We start from the raw sequence: 9,563 nt of genomic DNA, 5'->3' as shown, positions 1-9,563 counted from the left end.
CTGCTATACTTGTTTGCAAGTTCTGAGATAGTTGTTTACAAGACAGCTTTACGACTCAAGTTTACTTTCCTTCTTGTCCTTTCTGGTGGTTGTCTTGGTAAAGTAGCCTCAGTTCAGACACACACATGAAGTTAGATGTCTGACTAATTTCTGGGACATGACTAGACAGGAGAAACGAATGCAGATTTTCATAAAACTCAGCACAACTGCATGGAGTTGCCATCATTCTATTTTTTCAAGACAATGGTTTGAAAAGATAGTTCAGATACTTTTTTCTTAATATTAGAAATGGCTGGTGGACATCTAATCTTTCTATGCTTGTAATTAAGCCTTTCAATAGTTAAATCTAGCAAAGCTGTAACAGAAATGTTCGTATTGATTTTTTTTTCCCCTTCTCCCATAGAGGACTGAAATGTCTTGCAGCACCTTGGACAGCACTATCATGACAGTTATTTATTGAATACTGACCCCACAAATAAGGGCTTTTGCTTTACTTGTTGTGTGTCTTGGCAGTTCTGTTCTAACCATTAAAAAAGATGTCAAGACTATAAAGCTACTGACTGATATGGGGACATGTACTGTTCTAGCCTGTGCATTTTCCAAAGTAGTTAAATCTCATCATTAGACAGAAATAAAAATCTTTTCCCATTTTTGACAGACAAATGGTCAGAAATAGTAAAATTGTCACTTTCCTGGGACCTCCATAATAACTTGTTGTGTCTCACTTATATCATTTTAAAGCCTCCTCTTTTCCTTTGGTGGGAAAAAGATTCAATGTCGTATCCCCAATTAAATGCACATGAAGTAGAGAACACTGCATTTGTTAAACAGGAACTTGAAACTTCCTGTCCAGTAGTTCAAACACAGCTTTTATCATAACTTGATTTATTCTGTTACCTGTGCTGTCATTGTTTGATTTATCTTGGGTTGTCTTCCTACCCATCAGCAAAATGGGGTTTATGATGTACTACTTATGAAGTAGTGAGGTTTTGAGTAGTCATGCCATCCTTTGCATTTCTATAGCTCCTTTCTGAGAAGTACCCACAGTATCATAGCCACTGATAAACAGAGACACTGAAAAACAGCTCCTTCCCCCTCTATTCCCCTTTTCAGTGTTTGGGCTATGAATGTCTCTGTATATTTTCCTGCAATTGTTGTTCAGTCCTTTGAAGCTGTGACCTTCAAAATTTGAACAAAAGTCTTTGTGGCTTAAAAGGAACCATGATGAGCTAAGAGAATGCCAAGCTGACTTCAACACAGACAGGGAGAGTTGGTTTAAGAAAAAAGAGCTACACAGCCTGTTAAATGCAAACTAATGTTTACTGCTTTAATTTGCAGTTGGGTTGCTATCATGTTAAATGTTTACCTCTTTTGTTTAGATTGAAGTAATAGAGGCATGCTACCCATCTAATGGAAATATATAACAATGTTTCAGTCCTAGGTATCGAGGACTATGCCTTGCCTCTTCTGTGGGGATGTGCCTGTCAGGAAGAGAATGCCAATTTCTACTTGTAATCTGCAGCCATTCCCCCTCCATATGATACTCATTTCTCACTTAATCAAGAGGGGTCTATATTGAAACAAAAATTGGGACAGAAGCTCAGGTCTGGCTCCTTGAACTGGGAGACAGTTGGTCACGTGTGAGCACACAGATCATTGCTTTGACCTGATCCAAAGTTAATGAAGCCATGATGCTGAAAGAATAGAAGTTGCTTCACATTTTCTTTTTGCTAGTACTCAATGAATTTGCATGGAATACAGCTTTTTTTTTTTTTTAAACTTTCATTTTTTTGAATGGTTCTTGGCTTGTGATTCATGCCAAGAATCACAAGTCATAAAGAATATATAATGTACGACCTATAATATTCTCCTTGCAAGTATATATCTAACCAGTACCTATGAAGACATTATTTAAACACAGAAAGACAATCTTTTAATGGAGTAGAATTCTAAATTTGAAACATCTGACAAGATGTACTTTTTGCATCTGAGGGCAGGCTTTGATATCTTGGCTTTAGAAAAAGCCTTTTTATGTTTTCCTTTGAAGTGAAATTTCATCCTTTCAGTCTAGTTAGTAGTTGATCTGCGTAGAGTATGGGGGATGCTTTTAAAAAACAGAGGTCAAGTTTTGAAGGGAAATGAAGGAATAAACTCAGATGCTTATCATCCATGTCAATGAGATGCAGAGGATCTAGATACTTTTATCCTAAAAGCAATTTGTTCTGGAACTTGGTGACTGAGGTGTGACTCCTTATTCTGCTGAAGACTTCCTATTTTGTCCTGTCCCTTGAACAAGTCTCTTAGGATCAAAGCCACAAAGGCTTTAAAATTTATGGAAGTAGGGTGACTAAATACCTTAGTGAATCTTGGTCTTATTTGTTCTACATTAACATGAAGAATACATAGATGAGTGTTTTGATTTTATGAAAGACTCTGTGGTGCTTGTCTGCTATGTGTTTGGTGGGGGGGGGTGAGAGATATATTTTGGTATGAAAGACGTGTGCTTGTTTTTCTTTGTCTTTCCCCCCTTCCCAACTCTTGCCTCCCTAGTTTTTCAGTAAAAAGTTACCCCCACACACACCTTTTAAGCCAAAAATTTGACACACACAAGTCAATGGTTCAGTACCATCCCAAGTCATAAGCAGTTGAAGGCAGTTATGATCTGTGTTGATGATATGGATTAGTCACATTTGAGAGTTATAAGAGATGAATGTTCATGTGAATAGGACTTATAATGTTGGCCCACTTGTTGACTTTTCTACTTGAGACAGATGGGTTGGGGAGAAGCATTATATTTTTGTCCCACTAGTTTGCTGTTCCAGGAGAGAATAGAGGTGTTTTATTAGGATTTTGTATGAGAAGCCTCCTGAGAAATAGGGGTTAGGACTGCCAGTCTAGTACCTTTCCATTTGGGTTAATTCATCTGTAGGCTTTTTATAGCATATAGGCTCACTATTGTCTTCTACTAATCTTTAGGCACTTAGGGTATATCCAGACAAGCATGCATATGCAGTATGTGGCACCGCACACTGCATGTGCTGCACATCCAGGTGTTGCCCATGCTGCTAATATGCAGCACAAGGAGTTTTTTCGACATCAAAAGATCCCACTGTCAAAAAAACCACCAGTGGAAAATAATTGGGCTGTGCATGTGGCAGCAGCTTGCATCACCCAAAACCAGAGCCTGCCCAGCTGGAGCCACACTCCTGCTGGCCAGGCTCCCTCCTCCCAGATTGCTACCACTGGAGCCTTGGGAGGTCTCCAGACCACTGGGAAAAGGTCAGCTGAATATATGCTCCTAAAAGAATGAGGATGAGCATTGTCTTTGGGGAAACGCATGTGCCTGCATGTCTGAACCTGGCCTTTAAATGCATCATCCAAGCAATGCACAGCTCCCAGAAAATACAATTAAAATCAGATGAGCCCCAAAAGCTATATATTCTAAACCTGAAACTCTGTGGGCCAAATCTAGTGTCAGACACCTTAGTCTGAGATTGTCTAAAAAGTCTGCAGTATATTCAGAAATCCAACCAGAGATCCATCCAAAAATCCATTCAGTCAGAGATCATTTGCATCCTATTTTAGTGTTTTAACCAGGGAGACATCTTCCTACCGTGGGCTGCATGTAGCTTAAGAACAGTTTTCTTACGTACATAAGCATTTCCATTTCAAGACTCAACTATGATAAAACCTAAAATTAACAGCATCTTAACTCAAATGCCTAGGAAAGATAGAGGCTTCATTTGGCTTCATGCTGCGGATAAAGGTTCAGGTCATTTAGCAAGCAAATTGGGACCCAGCCTTTATTGTTGATGAAAAGTGCCTCTTGGCATTCATTTTGCATTTGTTTTTCTGTTGGACTATTTTGTTGTTTACCAAATCCCTAGGAATTTGCATGTAAACCCTCCAAAATACATTAGGGGTTTCAAAAATGTGGATAGAGAATTATTCACTCATTGCTTCTAATTCACCTCAGCTTTTCACTGATAGCTGTGTGGCACTGATTTCTGGCAGCAATAGTCTTGCAGCTGTACGCTTCCGTTGTGTAGGGGCTTTCTTACCCTGCAGGATGAATGCCATTAGGTAACAGAACGCCTATAAAACATACTCCCTTTCAGAAAGAATGGTGGAATTTGAAGCACTGGTGGCCTCTAAATGAGTTTCTAGCCTCTGGGAATTCACCTTTTTGCTTTTTGTGCAAGGCAACCAGTTTTTACAAAGAAACAATTTGCTGTTTATCAGTAGGGACGACAACAACAGAACAAAGCTACATGTTTCTAGGCTTCTCGGGGCTTGCTTGTTCCTTTCCTCTATGCTCTATTAATTTCTCTCCCTGATACACTCTGTGGGCTTGATCTTATTGCATCTGCCAAATGAAAGGAGTTCAAGAACTGGTAATTAACTAGCCAGATGAAAAAATGTTCTTTATTTTTTCCTATTGACAGGACTCCGTTAACATGTGCGAAAGTTCTGTTTCCTCGCGGACTGCAACGCTTAGCTAAAAAAAATCTTCTATACTTGTGCAACTTGTGTTGAATTTCCAGTAGCAGCTGCTGAAGAAATTCAGGAGACCAAACCCCACACATATTCAAGAGGACTTGCGCTTCCAAGTGCTTTTGAAAGCCCCACTTTGGCTCACTCTCTTGCACTCACTCACCATCTTTTGTGTCATAAATCTTGTAAGTGGAGAATTCACTGACCTGAGAGTGCATTTCCAGGTGACCAAGGTAAATTTTTCTTCTACTTAGGGGCTACTAATTGCTCTGTGGGATCAGGCGGCATATCCATTTAAAACCAGCCTCATATCATTGTGAAGGATTATCTCTTCCTGATGCATTTCATTTAAAATTTCTGTTAATTAAAAGGAGAACTGTCACCCACAGTGCCTTTGAATTAGAAATAACATGAATGACACAAACTGCTGCTTCATTCACTTGGAATTCAGTTTGTTTAGTGCTTTAGAAATGTGATTTTACTTTTGTTTTTGCACAGAAAAGCAATAACTTTTTTTTTTCTGGGGCTTAACTAATGTTTCTCCATCTGTGCTTAGCCTACACATTCTCTTTTGTCAGGGAACTGAAAGTGAAAATCCAAACTCCTGGCAACAGTAACAATGGGCTTGATATTTATATTAGAATTGCAACATGTGGACATCTGTTCCCTGTACCAATTTAAAAAAACCCGAATAACTGATTCCACAGGCTAAGTACTTGGACTGTTCCCAGTTGCTACCCATTTTTCTGCCTGCTAGGGTACAGGGCTCAGTGAGCTCAGTGGTTCAGAATGACACGATGATTCAGCTGTGTGGGTTATGCCAGAGTAAGACATTTTATTGAGACATGTGGTTAGCAGAAATGTCCAAAATCAATGCAATTGTTGTAAGACAAGATACAGATTGGCCTTCTGTATTAGAATATCCTATTCATTCCTGTATAGCCTTGAGGATACAGTGAGGCTTTTTGGAAAGGACACTAGATTGGGGCTCAGGGCTCTCTCCAGTGATACCACTGTGATGCTTGTAAAGCTTGGGCAATTTGGTTCTTCCTGGACTTCAGTTTCACCACCTGCAAAATGGGAGATAGAGATGATGATCTGCATAAAGTGCTTTGAAATTGAATGGTCAGTTCTGGGTAAGAGCTAAACTAATAAAGGAGTTCAAAGTGTGAAAATGCCTTACATAGTACTGAATGGTGTTAACAGTGGAGGTGCAACATATCTAGTGTGAAGAACGTGTCCTATATAAACGAAGAAAGAAAAAAGGGAAGAGAACCATGCAAGAACGGCTGCTGATCCTTTCAGGACATATCTTCAGCTGAACTTTCTCCTTCAGGGGCATGATCTCTATAGTCCAGCCCCCAGCCCAGACTGGCAATAGCAGTGCTGAAGCTTTTCAGTAGAAGTTAACACTTCTTAATATACTACTGAGCTACAGACATACATGTATACTCACATGCCCATGGGGTCATCAGGTCTATGATGCAAATGTCTCAGCTCAGCCATGTAGTACACCAAATCCCCAAAACTTGAACCTTAAGAGCAGATATTTTACTAAGAGTCAATAAAAAAAAGGGACAGGTAGATGTGAAGAATTTGTAGCTATCAGCTCTTAGACATTCTTAGTCTTCTGGGAGAATAGCCAACCTTCACTACTCCCAGAGGGAAATAAGATAATTTTCACAGTGTTATCCAAGGAAGTAACAGGATCAAATGAAACTGAGAAAGAACTCAGCGTATAGAGCAGTGGTCACCAACTGGTAGCTCTCAGAGCCTCTTGCAGTCGATCTGAGGCTGGGGTAAGAGGCTGAGCATGCCCCACCCCCAGCCCAGGAGGTCAATCCATGGGGGAGGGAAGGCATGGGGGCCAGATTGAGGCCCCCGCAGTGAGGGTCACAGTGCCACAGAGGCAGAAGCAGGGGTAAGTTGAGTGGGGCCCCAGCCAGGTAGGTGGTGGCAGGATGGAGCCCCAGTGGCTCATCTAGGAGTGCAGGGAAGGGGGAGGATCTCACCAATGCACACCCCAGCAGAGGCCCCAGGGGCCACATGCATCCAGCTGCTGGGTGGGCAGGGGACAAGGCTCAGCCCAGCAGTGGAACACACATGGCATCAGGGCACTCCTAGGCCAGCTGCAGTGGGGCATGAGGCACAAAGTCCAGCCCCCAATAGCAGCTGCCTCTGCCATGCACAGATTGAAGGAGCCACATGCCCCCTCCCAAATGCCGGGCAGTGGGAGCATCTGCAGTAACTGTGAGGGAGGGAGGAAGGGAGTGGAGCTGGAGCAGGGGCAGGCCCTGCACAGCTGGGGTGCAGAACAGGAACCATGAGCAGCTGATCTGGGGGCTGTGGAGAGGGAGGGCAGACAGCCCAGGATGGCAGGGGGGGGGTGTGCCCGTGGATCTGCATACCAGCTGCCACTGCAGGCTGGGGCCAGGGCTGTGCTGGGTGACACTGGGAGCGGGGCTATGCAGGGAGCTGCAGGCACCCAAAAATTCACCATAGCCCCCACATAGCGCCCTCTCCCAGCACTGCCACCACCACTTGGCCCAACTGCTGCAGTCTAGACTGCCACTGTGACAAGAACAGCACTGCCTTCCAGCCCCAGCCTGCCCCTACCCTGTGGAGATCCCAGGGGGGAAGGGGCGGGGCAAAGGGGAAGGCAGCGCTGCACTTTTCATGGTGCGGAGTTGGGCTGCACTGTGTTCAGGCCGGGCGGCAGTGATGGTGCTCAGTGAAGGCATTATGGGGGCCTACAGTGAATTTTTGGGTGCCTGCAGCCCCCCACATAGTCCCTCTCCCAAAGCCACCCAGTGCAGCCCCAGCTGCAGCCCACAGCAGCAGCTGGCCAAGCTGCCGTGCAGATCCAGGGGCACATGGCCCCCATGCCTTCCCAGCCTGTGTGCAACCCCCTCCCCCTGGCTCCCAGATGAGCCGCTCATGGCTCCACCCCACACCCTGGCTGTGCAGGGCCTTCTCCTGCTCCAACCTCACTCCCTGCTGTTGGTGGGGGGCAGATTGTGACCCCAGCAGTGAAGGGGGAAGTGGGGCTAGGGCTTGGGCCTTGTTCTACCCCTCCCATTGTCCTTTCCCCTTCCCCCACCTATTCCCCTACAGACTTACCTGCTGGGGGGGGCACACCCACAAATATTTTTTCTCCCCCTTATCTGCTGGGGGAGGGTTTGGGGGAGGGGAGGTGGCAGCAGCACACAGTAGATCTTGGGTTGCTTTTAAATGCCAAAGCTGATCTCCTACTTAAGGTTAGAGACCACTGGTATAGAGCTTTTGATATGATTTTAAAATTTCCAATGGAATTAATACATGATCTCTTTGATTTACAATCCCTGTATTTGGATTGTCTATCTCTCTCCATCTTGTTGTATTTTTGTGGACCTTTTAAAAAGTCTATCCTTTTGTTTGTTAAAGCCAAGGGTATTTTTCAGGGCCAACAGGCAGGATCCTTAATCCCCTATCAGCATTGGGCACCCTGGTGTATTTTGCCCTGGCTCCTTCTAAAATAAATGTAGTTTATTTCACTTCCAAGGAGGATGAATCTGCTCCTGCTGTCTCAAATAAGAGCATCAGACTGCAGAGCTAGAATTCATAGCCAGCCCTGGTTATCTCTCACTCCCCGCATAGATTTCCTCCTGCTGACAGTAGCATGGCAGTTTTCTTCTACCTGCACAGCTCTATCTGCCTACAATAAGAAATATTGATTGTTTGCTCAGTTAAGTTTCTATGTATTAATGTAATATGTTCAAACCATGGCATTTCAAATGTGTCTGTGTGCATTAAGAAAAGGAGAATCCTAAAAATATATTTATTTAACAGTGAATTGCCTGTCAAGAATGGCTGGGACAGGCAGGAGGAATGGAGCGCTGTCACCCACCACCCCTTGCTGCCACTGCCTCCCGGGAGTGGGGAAGGGGGAGAACCTGCACACAGCTGCCACCGCCACCCACCCCCCCACACTGCTGCCATTCCATGTCCAGCTCTGCACCACCCCTGCCCCCACTCTGCTCTGCATCCAGCCCCACGCCACCCCCACCCTCCCTGCTCTATATTTGCTTGGTCCACTCCGCCTGGCCTGCTCTGCTGGAGCCGCCTGTCATTCTTGACCGGCATTCTTGACACAGCACTGGCTAGAGCCATGCCCCTCTGGGAGCCGCACCCCCCAAGAGCATTACGGACAGACCGATAGGCACACAGAGATATTAGACAGTGATACCTCGGAACCTGAGCTCAAGCACTAGGAGATATAAAATATTTGTCTCCTTTGCTAGTGTCCAGTGACAACCAAAGCTCTCAGGTGGTGCAGAGTGTAACCAAAGGGAAACTTCCAAGAACATGAAGAGCAGTGAGGGACCAGGCTCCTTCTGACCACTGGTGAAAGGCCCTTATATTCCATTTGTCCCTTAGAAAATTGCTTGTGTATATAGTGGGCACATGGATAATATGAATTAGGGTACCCTACACTTTTATTATCTTGTTCAGACTAATCCTTCACTCAGTCCATGTCACAGGAGCACTGAGGTGTCCTGTGCCTTAGATAAGTAAGTTACAGAGCTGTCAATCAACAGGGCAGTGCAGCTGCGGGTTGCTATGGCAACCAGGCAGTTAGGTGACTGGAAGGGGGCAGGGCCGGGCCCTTTATAACAGCTCAGGCCTAGGAGCAGGAGCAGGAGCAGGAGCTCGAGCTCTGTGGCTGAGCTGAGTGGCCTGAGTTTGTGGTTGCAGCCTTACCTTGCTGACTGGCTGCAATGATGCTAGGGAGGAGAACACCCTGAAGAGAGGTAGGGTTGGGAGCCCTAGAGGGGCTTGGAGTTTACATTATGAGCGGGGAGGCTCTGAGTTGTTTGTGTTGTAGCTGGTTGGCTCGGGTTTTGGTTGTAGTTACACCAGAGGACTGGGTGAGGCTGTAGGGGCGTGAGGAGGCCTCACAGGAGTGCCCCAGTGGCTAGGAGGCTCCTGGTGCCCAGCGGGGGGCATGGAGTGTGTGACGCAGTCGGCACGGTGGTTTGTGCCGAGAGGCACGGCCCAGGCCCCAGAGTGGGGCAGCGGGTGCGAGAGGC

General features: G+C 45.3%; 1 long non-coding RNA gene across 1 annotated transcript; it reads right to left on the bottom strand.

Annotated features, from left to right (window-relative positions):
* Nucleotides 1-5,309: 5,309 nt before the first annotated feature.
* On the bottom strand, nt 5,310-6,028 carry LOC109305716. The gene is made up of 2 exons (XR_002099677.1): nt 5,951-6,028; nt 5,310-5,564 (listed from the first exon to the last, which is right to left on the bottom strand). It is a non-coding gene; the product is annotated as an uncharacterized LOC109305716 (long non-coding RNA).
* Between the last annotated feature and the right edge of the window lie 3,535 nt (nt 6,029-9,563).

The sequence above is a fragment of the Crocodylus porosus genome, unplaced genomic scaffold, assembly GCF_001723895.1.
Source record: "Crocodylus porosus isolate Cpor-Errol unplaced genomic scaffold, CroPor_comp1, whole genome shotgun sequence".
NCBI classification, from domain to species: Eukaryota; Metazoa; Chordata; order Crocodylia; family Crocodylidae; genus Crocodylus; species Crocodylus porosus.
The sequence above is the reverse complement of the archived record's forward strand: the minus strand, read 5'-3'. Positions and strand labels throughout refer to the sequence as shown.